The sequence below is a fragment of the Poecilia reticulata genome, linkage group LG20 (assembly GCF_000633615.1).
Source record: "Poecilia reticulata strain Guanapo linkage group LG20, Guppy_female_1.0+MT, whole genome shotgun sequence".
NCBI classification, from domain to species: Eukaryota; Metazoa; Chordata; class Actinopteri; order Cyprinodontiformes; family Poeciliidae; genus Poecilia; species Poecilia reticulata.
Window position 1 is genome coordinate 14,052,538 of NC_024350.1, and position 13,634 is coordinate 14,066,171.

The 13,634-nt window shown below is 40.3% G+C and overlaps 1 protein-coding gene across 3 annotated transcripts in view; it reads right to left on the reverse strand.

Moving 5' to 3' along the window:
- The window catches only part of sulf1 (sulfatase 1), an 82,935-nt gene extending 69,746 nt beyond the window's left edge, over positions 1–13,189 (reverse strand). For 2 of the 3 annotated variants that reach the window (XM_008396343.2, XM_008396347.2), the window contains exon 1: positions 13,088–13,188. The gene's annotated coding sequence lies outside the window, so the exon portion shown is untranslated. Of the gene's footprint in view, positions 1–13,087 lie in introns of all 3 variants that reach the window. The other variant, XM_008396346.2, reaches the window with a different exon arrangement.
- Positions 13,190–13,634: the final 445 nt, after the last annotated feature.

The following is a 13,634-nucleotide window of genomic DNA, read 5'->3' on the forward strand; positions in this document are numbered from 1 at the left end:
GATAAGCGGAAGAAAATGGATGGATGGATGGATGGATGGATGGATGGACAAGTTGTCCAAAATGCTCATATATTGTGTACAAACTATGACAGTATCATTATTCCAAGCCAGTGAGAAAATAATGTTTGGCCGTGCCAAAATTGTGGTGATATTTTATTATAGGTTACATGACTGCGGTTTCCTGGATGCAACAGATTCTAAGGTGATTAGTTGCCATCATGTTGATTTTTATTTATATGATGTTATTTGAGTCCTTGTTCTGCATGATATTGTGCTGGACAGCTGGATTTTATTGAAGGCTCGACAGCAGGATAAGTTATGTTTGAATGAGAGAGACAAGTTATTGGCAGAACCAGTTTCAAAATTGCTCAACATTTACACCGAAGCAAAAATTACACACTATGCGTTAAGTATTTTTCCAGTTTACGCGTCTTTAGTATGTCAGAAATGTTCTTGTTATTTCAAAACTAAGACAAATGTGTTTCTGTGACAGTTGGTGATTCATCTATCTGGGAAATCGGTTTTCAGGGTGCAGCTTGAAAAATAATAGCCCCCCAACAATTTATATACGAGGCCTGATGCAGTTCCACATCACATGCTATTATATATTTATAATAGTTATTAATGAGAACTATGCTGTTCTCATTAATAACTCCTAGTGAGCTACAGCCACTAATGTGAAGTTGCAAAAGCAGGTAGGAATTTAAGAGCAGAAACGTCGACAGAACAATCTGAATTCTTCATCCCACAAATAAATATGCAACATGGCCTGTGATTCCAGGTTATTGTACCAAATCCCAACAGTCAAAAACTAAAACAAAAACATGTCTTGTTACAACCTTAAAAGTGATGCTGAATCTCAACTTGCATGGTTGGACTTCTGACAAACCCCGCATGAGGGGAACAGGATAAGCACCATCATGCACAGTCGGATGGCAGGTAGAAAAAAAAAAAAAAAAARAAAAAAAAATGTGATACAAGAGATTTACATGAAACAAAAACAAACATGCCAGAAATGTGGCAGAGGTCTTAATCAGCAGCAGCTGGTTTATTTAAACAGAAAAGTAGGGCAGATGAAAACAGTCATTTAGCACAGCTTTGTTGAGACAAGTGAGACAATGTTTCTTCAGCTGTTCCTAACGTTTCTGACTTGTACATTTAGAAGAGGTGCAAAAACAGATTAATTATGATTTACTGGTCACCACTGCCTCTTCAGTTTTCACAATGCGCCTGTGGCAGCTTTAAAAGAGCTCTCCAGATATTGAAAAAGATTAAATCCATAAAAAGCAACTGCAATTAAGTTGATATGTTCCTTTCCTTCCATCAGTGCCACCCGGCTATCACATTTCTGCATTTTTCTAAAAATGCACATCGACCAACTCAAATTGGCTAAAAGATTAGCAAGCAAGGTGTGTGTGTGTGTGTGTGAATGTAGAGGGACAAGTTAAAACTGATCCAACAACCTCTTCACCTGTTAAAAGATAAAAACGAACAAAAATAACTTTGCTGCGCACCCACGGCAAGCGCAAAAACATGCAGGCATTCAGGAGAGCACCGGCCCCGCATGTTTTGTATCGGCCCACACTCTCCCTGAATCTCTGACATTCTCATCACCTTCCCCCGCACTGTGCGACATCCTCTATTTTCCGAGCCTAATTAACAAGCACTCCAAACGCTAACATTGCATAACACAGGCGGCGGCTGTTGCTAAATGTCATCCCTGCCCACACAAACACACTTGTCACACAGTGTGAGGAAAACTATGCAACTGCACCGCAACGCCGCACTGGAACATCTGCCAAATTTTCTTATCATTTAACAAATCTCTGAGTGAGATTTTCCACCCTCATTTCCATCGTCCCGTTTGCTTTCTTGGCCTACAGGTCTTTCCATCTGTTAGCCAGCTGGTGGAAGCGGAGGACGGAAAAGAGAGGAGGTTCCTGCTCCACCCGTGTTTTTGTGACTCCCAACAGTCAAAAGTTTCTCCCGCCGACTGGAATGATTCCGCTGTGTGGGTCTCACTGGGATCTGACCCGACCCGGGCACTGCTTGCTTTCAGCTCCCTGCATGATGTCACACTCTGGCCAAAGACACCACAATGTTAAATACAGAGCAGCACAACAAATTACTGACAAGATCTGTCATCCATTCATTAGCTGTCTGAATTCTGTATGCAGCGCCTCTTAGAAGTCCTCGTACCTCTTGAGCTTTTCCCAATTTTATTATGTTACCCCTCAAATCAATTGATTTATTTTTATCATTTCAATTTTATGTTGAAGTGGAAGGAAATAGATGCACAATTTTTTTGTCAAAAAAAAGAAAGAAAAAGAAATCAGACAAAAGTGGCATCCATTTGTAGTCACCCCTCTTTGCTGATACAAAAAAACCCCTCCAGTTATATAAATTACTTTCAGAAGTCAGCCTAATTAGCAAATAGAACTCATCTGTATGCAATTTATTTTTAGTTCAAATACAGCTGTTCTGTGAAGACCTCAGAGGTTTGTTACAGAACATTAATGAACAAACACCATCATAAAGACCAAAGAGGACAGCAGAAAGATCAGAGGTAAAGTTATGGAGTAAGTTTAAAGCAGGGTTAAGTTATAAAAATATATATATATATTGGCAAAGCCAAGCAATTAAAAATCCTGTTTGCCACAAGCGATAGGAGAAACATCAAATACAAGGAACAAGGTGGTCTGGTCAGATAAGGGCAAAGCTAATCTTTATGGTCTACAAGCAACATGCCATGTGTTCTGCAAGAAGCCAGTACATCATTCTAGACGCAGCCCCACAGTGAAACACGATGGTGGCAGCATCATGCTGTGAGGAAGCTTTTCTTTAATACGTAAGGGGAAGTTGGCCGTACTTGAATGAAAGAACGACGGAATTAAATACAATTACATTTCACTTCAGATTTCCATTTGTGAAAAATGTAAAAAAAAATAAAAAATACTAATTTTACCCTTCACTTCATGGAAACGTGCTTTGATCAGTCCCATGAAATTCCAATTAAAAACACTGACGTATCAAAACATTTAGTAAATCATTTCACTACACAGCAACCCAAAAGCGGCCAACAGAGCCGACCTGAATTGGGGCTATTGAGCAAAGCCCGTGTGTCAAAACCTGTCACTCATCAATCTTTTCTTCGTTTTTCTCCTCCTCCTCCTCCTCACTACCTTCTCTGCCTCTGACAGACATGTTCAGGGTAAAGCTGATAGTGCGTAACCCAACCCCGCTGAGCACTCGCGCTCTTGCTGTAATGATCTTGGCTCACTCCCATTCCCAATGTTGGTTTAACCTGATGTTAATGTGGCCCTTCTGGGCGTCTGAATCAAAGCTCTGTTCCACTCGGTCCAACATATGTCTAGCCTCTGTCACCTCCGCTGTTCAATGTACTTTTCAGGTAGCACCATTTTAAACAAGAAAAAAAAATAATGTATTTGTACATCTGTATTCACATGTGCTATTGCTCGTCACAGCAGGGGGAAAACCTTGAGTGAGCGGCAGACAAGCAATCTGCAAGTAATAGAATATGTCAGTGCTGCTATAGTGGTCTTCTAAGAAATACTGGAAATGGAAATACTTTCAGAAAGTCGGGGAAAGTATAATTCCTGGTGGAATAACCTTTATTTAAATTAATTTTCTTTAGCCGAGTCAGGCAAATAAAAGTTAATTTACTATCAATTCTGAATGAAACACAATAAAGCGAACTCCACATTAATATTTTCAGGATTTATCAGTGAACATATTATGCAGATACATCTTTGTAACAAGGTCATTAAGTGTTTGAAAGAAAAAATATCAGAGTATTCCAGATTGAACTCTAAACTAGCCTGGCCATTGCCTTCCTATGCAATTCTGCTTGATTCTCATCTCCCATCAGTGCTCTGCCTGGGATTTCTCCCATTCCATTGAATTTTTTTCAGTAGAATTTCAAGCGGATCAATTGGTAAACAGAAAGAGAAGTTCTGAATGAGGACGTCGATTTTCTGTGCAGTTTTATAATTATGTCTGTAGTTTTAGCAATGGCAGAGGAGGAAGTGAATAAAGCCGTCAGTCCATGTTGGCCACGCTTCCAAATATTGAATTATACATCAACAGCTGCCTCCTTCGGATCAGGACTTCTCTTTTCAAAGAGGAGGATGGTTGTTTACAGCACAGGCAATTTCCGCTGAGCTTCAAAGCGTTGAACTGGTGCGTTACGGCTGAGCTTCCTCCTCAGAGTATTCCACCTGCACGCCTCCCCACTCAGCTCCTCCAGACTAGTGGCAGTAGCAATTAGCAAACACCCGGTGGAACTGCCGAGCTCAACACATGAACTACGTATCAGCCCAAAGCGCTTAAGAATGGTGGTAAACGGCATCATGGAAAAGCGTTATTGTGATGCTGAAGCCGGAGTGTCAGAAAGAACAGGAGTGTCTTAAAGAGACGGAGACGAATTTCAATCAGTCATTGTTAAATCAAATTTCTTTTGAGTTATATTTGGTATTTTTTTTATAACAATTGAAGATAGCTGAGAAGAGAAAGAAATAAAGGTGTTAATATTCTCTCCAAAACATTTCCAGATTTTCCCCTTCACCACTAACCACCTTATTGTGGTAAAAAGAAGCTTGTGGAGACCTTTGGAGCTGCGCTGTCTGGATCATTTAACTTCTTACAGGGTTTCAAATAGCAAATTGCTCTCAGACCCAAGGCCAGACATCAAGCCAGCGACTAACACTTCATGCGTGACTGAAAGAACCAAATGTGCTGCAGGTACTTTAAAGAAGGAGAAGCTTTCTGAAAGCATTAACCTGCTTTATTTTTTTAACACAATCTGAAAGCTCAGAATTTGCACTTCACTCTGCTTTTCTGCTTGCTGTATGGTGTTACAACCATGTGCTCAAAAGGCATCAGCAGAGCAGCACAGAACACGTGTTTCCGCCACCTTCATTCCTATTACAGCATATTGTTATTAACTTGTGATAACAAGTTTGCACACTGTTTTTAGAGCCAAATGCTGTGATTCTTGGACGCAGTGCCTGATCTGCCCTTTGTTTCCCTTTGAAAACGTGCTGCTGTTTAACAAATCTCTTAAGAGTTCTCCAGAGAAAAGTAGTACTGGGCATGGTGAGAAGCAAACCCAGATGATTTGGAAGTCCAGGCTTTGAAGTTTTATGGTGCATTAGCTGTCTGAAGGTCCTGAGTGGAAATCCCAGCCTTTTCTTACCGACCTTCCAATGTTTTACATGCAAGGTTGCCAAGGAGGGTCGTAATCATGTATTCTACTGGAGCAATTTGTTTGGTTCTGCATTCGGAGATCCTGAATGACTCCAGTGACGTTTTAAACCTGTGCACAAGCAGAATGACAAGATGCAGAACCGATAGTGTCAAAGCACTACTTTGCCAACTACAGGCTGATGTAAAACTTTAAAAATGCCATTGTAGTCAATAGCAGCAGACGTGCATCTGCAACATGCTAGTTCATCCCTTTGCCAAATCATTCCCACGCTGCTATCCGAGACCATAATGCACTGTCCAAAACATCAGTTTCAAATGCATGCTGAACGTGATGTTGGCATGTGTTACAAAGGACCCTTTTATTAGCATTTTATTTCTTAGAAAGACTTAGCAAGTAGTGGTAGGTTTAAAAAACGGGAACTACAACCTAGAATTGTCCACAATTTAGACTTCGAATATCATGTAATTAAAATGATTTCAAGCTGTACGGTGAAGAATTTCATCAGTCCTTGAACCGTTTGAAACATCTCTCTTTTGAGACCAGCTACTCGATCATCCTTGGTTACACTCTCAATAATAATAATAATAATAATAATCCTAATGTTCATTAAAACTGTCCACTGACCAGGAAACACTCAGCGACAGAACAGACCATCCATTTTAGGCCGACTACATCCACCCACTCGCGCTGCCCGTCTCTCACATCCTATTCATGCAGTCTTGGGTGAAAGCCTTAAGTCTTTCCTCATTCAATAAGATGCCTGCTCATTCTAGCGGAGGTTTCCATGTCTCTCCAAACACGGCAAGGGCTTAGGCCTGAAGAAAAGTCAACCGAGAGAGAAACCCCATCTGTGTCCTCATCCATTCTGCAGGTCTGGACATGAGCAAACAACATGCTTTCACCACCCTGGCAACCCTTTTTCACTTTACACTGGCAAACTGCAAACACGCACACAAATCAAAGTTTGTACGGCAGACCCCGGCACCCTCATGGACCGATCGAGACTTCCTGACTCTTTGTGACGCTAAGAAGCCTGGAGATGTAAACAGGAGAAGAGAAGCATTTCTGAGCTGCGAGGACCACAGATCTTCAAACACTACTCTGTTTAAATGAAAAGGCTTACAACGTCAACACAAGGGGATACATCGGATCTTTGCATATGGTAATCATTGACCAGACAAAGTATTAGAAATACTTTCATGTGGGGAAGTGAGACGAAAGCATTTGAGATCTAGACATAAATATTAATTAAATTATGTTCATCTTGAATGCTCAATTAAGAAAATGGATCTTTGAAACTCTGCCAAATTTGTCATGTAACAAACAGCTTTCTAATGAGACAGACCAAAATACGTTGCACATGTAAATGTTTGCCAGAGTTAAAGTCTATTGGCGCATGTGCTCAATTTATCAGTGTTCATTACAGACCTGTTTGTAAATGCACAGCCTCCCCCCCTGTTAATTTGAAAGCCATTTGACTCTTTCCATTGCATGTCACACAGGCAGACTGATGTGATGGGAAAGTTCAGTCCTCAATTGGAGAGTTTGCTTGGATAGATTGGACAAATATTTCTTTTGTTGGGTTGTTTCCTCGCCTCAGTCTGGCCCCAGACGGCCACAGAAAGAGGACTGGACAATTCAAACTTTGCTACATCATGGGCTAGCTGACTGGCTGATCTGTGATCTAAGACATGTGGCGTTCTCACAAGCAGCCTGCTAGCAGGGCACCAGTATAGCTTTTTGTTTCAATTAGGTTTATGGGGCAAAGAGTTTAGCGCATGCATGATTAAGAGTTTTAATAACCTTTTCTTAATCAAAGTCCTTTGAGGTAATCAAATTAGCGGAAAACTGATCAGTTTTACAAGACATACAATTAAAACACTGATGTTTAAAACTGATTCAGAAGTAAAAAAAAAAAAAAACAAAGCTCTGTTTTTAGTTGGAGAGGAGGAAAAATGATTCCCATCCACTCAGCCTACTCATCATTCCAAAGCAAGCCAAGTGAAAACTTTAGACGTCTTTCGCACCATATGGGGCCCTCTCAACAGTCAAAGGCTCTGTAACGGCACACCAACTGCAAGGACAAACAGCAGCCCGGACCACATGTTCCCGTAAATCAAACCCCGTCTGCTCTTTCGTGTCGGTGCCTCACAGCAAGCACTGAATAGCAGGTGACTGCATTACGGTTGCTTCATAATGCTGCTTTACGAGCCTGTTTGGTGAGGCAGGCAAATATGGTACCCCTCAATCCAGGGACCAAGATCTTGAGTTAATATCTGCATGTGCAAAACATAGACATGCATATGGAGTCCTGTTCTTCCCCCCCGCCCCCCTACTGGTGATACAGTAGTTGTTTCCTTAACACTTTCCGTTTCAGTTGGTGATAAAGATCAAGTAAACAATGCCATCTTGAGCTAGTGCAACATGAAGGGCGCTGGTAAAGATAACTGGAAACCTTGCCAGCCATTCTGTAGCATCATTTGTGCCCTCTTGTGGGGGAAAGGTACACTTCACCTTTTTTTTTTAAAGTTCTTCCTTACAACTGGATATTTTTTAAACAATGGAAGCAGCCATTAGCAAGATCCACTTAAGATTTTAATCCCCTGTTTGGTCTATCTTTCATTTCAAATTCCTCATCCCAGAGTAATGGAAACTGATCAGAGTAGCTGGTGTCTGTCCCAAATTCCCTCATTGTTCGACCTCAGCCTGAAAGACTGAAGCTGTGTGCTACACTCAAATCCAACTATGATCTAAAACTTATCACCCTCATCATCATGACAGAAACACAAAAACTTCTTGGCAATGGGTTATTCTCATTAGTTTGCTTTCTTGTTTTAAAGTGTGTGTGTGTGTGGGGGGGGGGGGGAGGTCAGGGAGAAGAGGGTTAAAAGTGCTAACCAATAAATCCATCTTACTGTTGCTCTTCAACCAATGGCGTCCTTTAGAGTGACGTCTCCCTGTTGTGCATCTCGTAAAGCCATGCGGTAAGCAGTCTGTTTATTGTCACATAAATCACAATATGATAACTTCACATGATCATACAGTCTTATTCACTCAATGCTCTAAATTTTCCCAGGAAACTGAAGACTGTTGGACTCCAAAGCCACTGACTTTAAGGTAGTGTACCCGTTAAAAAAACAACAACATATGATCCGGAATTTAGTTTGAATTCGTCATTATGCTTCTTCTTAATGACATTTCAAAATCACTCTGGTTGGAAAATCTTCAACCACAGTGGCAGGTAAGATATTTTCAACAAGTAAAGCTGCAGGACATGTTGAATCACAATTCTCACAATATCCATGTGTACAATATAGCAATCATAGAAGGGCCTATTTGATATTGATGTAGTAGGTGGTAGACTGCAATATTATAAGGTGCTGCGCAGTAATTCAGACTTCCAATTATGTCTTTAGTCATATGGAAAATATTTGACTGTTTTATGTTCACCCTTTAGAGCCTATTGCTCTTAGTTGTCATGTTGTGATGATGGGAAAGAAAGACTAGTTAGGAAAATAAGGTTCAATTGCATTCCCCATCATTAAAGTGTTGAGCAATATAACCCAATAAAAAAAAATCATCTTCAAAAACATCTTTAATGCTGGGTTAGGGAATAAAAACATATTTAAAGATGCAAGGTCACAGTTTACTCCTTGTTCTGAATCATAACTGTAAAACCACAAAAATGAAAACTATTCCGTGCTGCTACGCAGAACGAGCCCTATTAGTCACAGCCATAGACCCTAACTCAATCCTGTCTGTTTTACTCCCAACATCCAAAGCAAACAACAACAATCTCCATGACAACAAATGTGTTGTGTTACAGTTCCATTGTGTTCTTGTTTAGTCTACCAATCACAAATGTTTTATGAAACGGAGAACAAAAAAAATAAATCAAATTCGCATCACATTGCTGGGAAACTGACATCAGAGTCTTGGCAGCAAGAGGCTTTGATGAGGAGAAAACGGCATCATCATTGTGATCGGAAAGCAGGAGAACCAAACAGTTCTAATGTTACTCACTCCGTGACAATTAATCTGTCCTTCGCTTTTTACAGTTTCATAGCCTCAAAGCCCGGGCGCCCGTAACTGGAACTGACTGAAGCCGAGGATGGCTGTGAGAAAGGGCTACTCACACACTGTTTGCCAACTACAGGGACATGATACCCTCTGAGAAAAGCAGAAGAAAGGAAGACAGAGAAAAGGAGCAGCAGGTGTGAAGCAGCTGAAATCTGTCAGATTTTCTTCTGGCATCACTACAGACATTATCTAGCCTCCAACGGTAAGAGATCCAGTAGAGATTTTACAACAGGGCCGATCAGGCAGCCTTTCCCCTCCCATAAGGCCAGTAACGGCGTCATCATTCATTCCTGCTCCACCCTGTTCCTGCATGCCGTCCCTGGGAGAGCTGATAAAAAAAACAACAGGAACCAAATCAGAGTATTCACTGTAATTTGGACCCTTTGTATTCAGACAAAGGTCTGTAGAGCTGGAAAGGTTAAAGATCTCGTATCAGAAAACCAAAAGAACATGTTTCCAACCCCTGTCGTCATAGAGCAAAAATCCCCATCTAAATCATTTTTTGTTTAAAGGAATGGAATCGGCTCCCATCATTCTCCAGTACTGGGAAGGTAGGAATTTAAAAAAAGTAAATAAAACCCTGTCTTAAAATAAAAAAGACAAAAGTTGAATAATGCTTAATGCAGTGGTTTTCACCTTGATCTGACAAGTTCCATCTTTGAGTTACTAATATTACAAGATTTTGACCATCTTTATTTATTCATGTTTTTTTACGGCAATTCAAATATTCAAATTAAATTTTTGCACGCCAATTCAAAAAGTTTAAGAAAGGAACCATTACCTTTAAGCTCTCTAGACAATTAAGTTCAGGGTGATTTTGGAAACTCTTAAACTGTGTCTAAAATGACAAAGTACTAAAATCTACTATTTTTAAAGACATTTTACAAACGAATGTAATTTACACACCGTTTATCAAATCTGCAATTCCATCCTTTGTCCAAGAAGACTGAGAGTTACAGATTTTGAAGTCGTGCTCATCTAAAGTGGTCCAGATGCAATAAAGTGGTGAAATATTGAAGCCAATTTATGAGTTGTGTGGTTTCATTTTTTTATGGAACATGCACCTAATGAGACCTGACCACTGCTCAAGTAAGCTTCAGTTAATACTTTGGATCAGAATTAATTTAACAAAAGCAGAAGAAATGAATCAAAAAATTTGAGTAAAAAAAAAAAAAAAGCCTGGAGGAACATTGGATGCCTTCAATGCCTTATTATTATTATTTTATTAGATTTTTTTTTACCAGTTCCAGTTTCCCATTTTTATATTACATTGACTTGCCATATTGTTTTTTTGCTACTGTTAAAATGATTTATTTTCCAAAATTCTAAAAAAAATGTGATTCTCTTACTGAAAGCTCATAACAAATCAGAATCTAAAAAAATAGAAATAGGTAATTGGTCACACACACGCAGTTGACACACGCACGCGCGCGCACGCACACACACGTGTGTGGTTGCATCACATTTGATGTAATTAATCTGACTGTAGAAGAAAATAAATCGGTTCAAACAAAAAGACAGAAAAACAAGCTTTATTTGATTGAAAGAAAAATGAAAGAGCCGTTTTTGATCATGTCAGAATGGAAGAACCAAATAGTTACTGGGAAAAAGGAAACACCTGGATTGTAATCAAAAAAGAAATAAAGAGAATAATATGTCTGAAAGAGATCGTCATTACTGACTGCTAAGGATACACCACACCAAAGCATTTAGGAGACCATTGTTAAAAACCAAAATAAGATGCTCAAGATGACTTATTTTCCCAGCTAAGCACCAGCAGCCTGTGGCAAAAGGCGTGACAAATTGGTGACAACACACACACAAAAAAAAAAACGCCTTCAGCCAATCTGAATAAAGCAGCACGAGAATGTCTCATAAATCACAGTTTTTGTGGGTTTTATAAATTACCCAGCAACTTTGAAAGTAAATGGGAACACAAAAGAGCAAGACAGCTTGTTGCTGCTTTTGAAATAAAAAGGGATTGTAAGATAAACCTAAAGTTAAACTACAGCAGGGTAGGTGTTCCAAAATACCCAAAGGGACATTCAGTAGGAAATAATACAAAGCAGCTCGACAACAGGTCTAAATATGATCAGGTTAACAAGTTCTTTGTGTCCCTGCCACAATATTTTGTTTCACTCCAGACTCAGGAAAAATCCACTCAATTCAATCCAAATATTTCCAACACCTGGCGAAACCACTCAAACCATCATTAGGTTACTATACTTGAATGATTATGAACAAAATATGCATATAAAGATTCGGTTAAAGACAGTTTGGATGAGCTACCTGATCCAGGTTTAAGATTCTCCCCACAAGGCCTTTCTCTGTGCAAACCGACACACACAGCACGGCCTTTGAAATGATCCCCAAGCGTCTAGAATACTGACCGCGTCACGTTCGGCCTACAGAGGCGCAAATTAGTCTCTGTGAAAGGAAGAGGGATCCAGACAGGACAGCTCAGACTGCCGTTCTCACGCAATGAAGTTCTGAAGTTAACCTTAAAAAGCGACGTGAACTATCAACTCTCTGCCGGGGCCTCTGACTCAGAAATCTGACATAATAAAACTCACAATCAGGCGCCGATCACAACGGGATTCGTGTTCCGGCAACAAGACGGTCCTGCTGGATTTTGTCTGGAACAGAATTACACACAATGCTGACCTTCCAGAGACTCTGAGATTCATTTTCTTGCTTCTGGTGGTGATTGTTTCAATCAAACAACACATTTAAGGCAGATGAGTCACCTCCTCCTGTTGTTTATCATAGACAATTAGCCTTTATGCATCTTGATCATCATGGAAACACATCAACCAAGTCCTTAACAATGTCAAAGTGCACAAAAGAGCTACAACAACAACAACAAAAAAACTTCTAAAGAGTTTGGAAACCAGCTTAGCTCAAACCAGCCACACACTTGTTTAATATAGACAATATGTCCCTCAACAACATTCCAGATTCCTGTCCAAACCCAGCAGTCTCCACTCTCCACAGAACAATGATGGATATCTTCTGGTTAATGTTCAGAGCAGAGATGGCCAAAAACTGCCCGAGGTATCAGCGTGAAGTTGAATAATGAATCTGTTTTTGTAACGTGTTCCAAATGCTCAAATAAAAACACACACACACACACACACACACACACACACACACACACACACCCACACACACACACACGCACACGCACACACACACACACACAAAAGAGCAGGAGAGGTCATGTTCTTACAACTGATTTTCATTTCAGAAAGGCAAGAAGTCAAAGTGATCTCTGGCTTTAAGCACAACATTTTATTTTGGAGACAATAAGTCACTTAATTTTCAGAAAAATAACAATAAAATCCATCTAACTGTGCAACCATAATCTAGACCCACTTATCCTTGCAGGGTCGTTGGGCGCCTGGTATCTAGCTCCAACACTCATTATGTGAGAAGCAGGCTACCAGATTGCCAGTCCACCACAGGACAACACAAACAGCACACAGCCAATCACGCCAAAGCACAATCTAGACACCAATCCATCTAAAAGTCGTGTTTTTGGACTTGTGGGAAGAAGCCAGAACCCACAAAACAAACATGATGTAGATTAGCTTACCTTCAAAATAGGTTAGTGTTAGCTTTAGCATGCAAGCAAACACAATTGTTTGAGACTCTTATTTGGTCGGAACGTCTTAAGCAAACAAACAAACAATCGCTAGAGCCAGGTCAAAACAATATATGTTGAGGAAATAGTGTTTGCGTGTGAAGTGTCTGACATGTTTTATGTCAAATGTGAATCACCTGGGAGAGCGGAGGAGCTGGGGAGGAGTTCCACGTCTATAAGCTTGGCATCAGGCAAGGTTTCCAGCTTAAAGTGTTTCCAGCAGTGAAAACGGCTAAACAGGCAGGGTAGATGATGTCTCCTTTAACAGACAGGGGGTAAGGTGTGGCCTGACTGTGGCCTAGTGAGCTTCTGATGTACGGTCTGCCATATGCTGTTCGAAAAGGGCATCATCCAATCTGAATTGTTTTCTTAAGGAGGTTATATAGAGGGGATTTGCAGCCAGAAAATACTCGTCTAGATTTCTCAATAGGTCCATTATTTTTAAGCAAAAAAAAAAAAAAAAAAATCAGATTGACATTTCCCTCAAAGTGAACCTTTCCTTCCAACATAAATTTATTTGTGCTGTGTGTTCAGATAAATTCCAGTCTGTTCAGCTGTAAATCAAGACCTGGGTCAGTCTGCTGACCATTGATGGTGGTCCAGCTCTCCCAGTTAGTAACAGAGATGCATGACCTCCTTCCTGGGTGGCCCTTTCAGTGGCTCCCAATGGCCCTGTGTATGAAG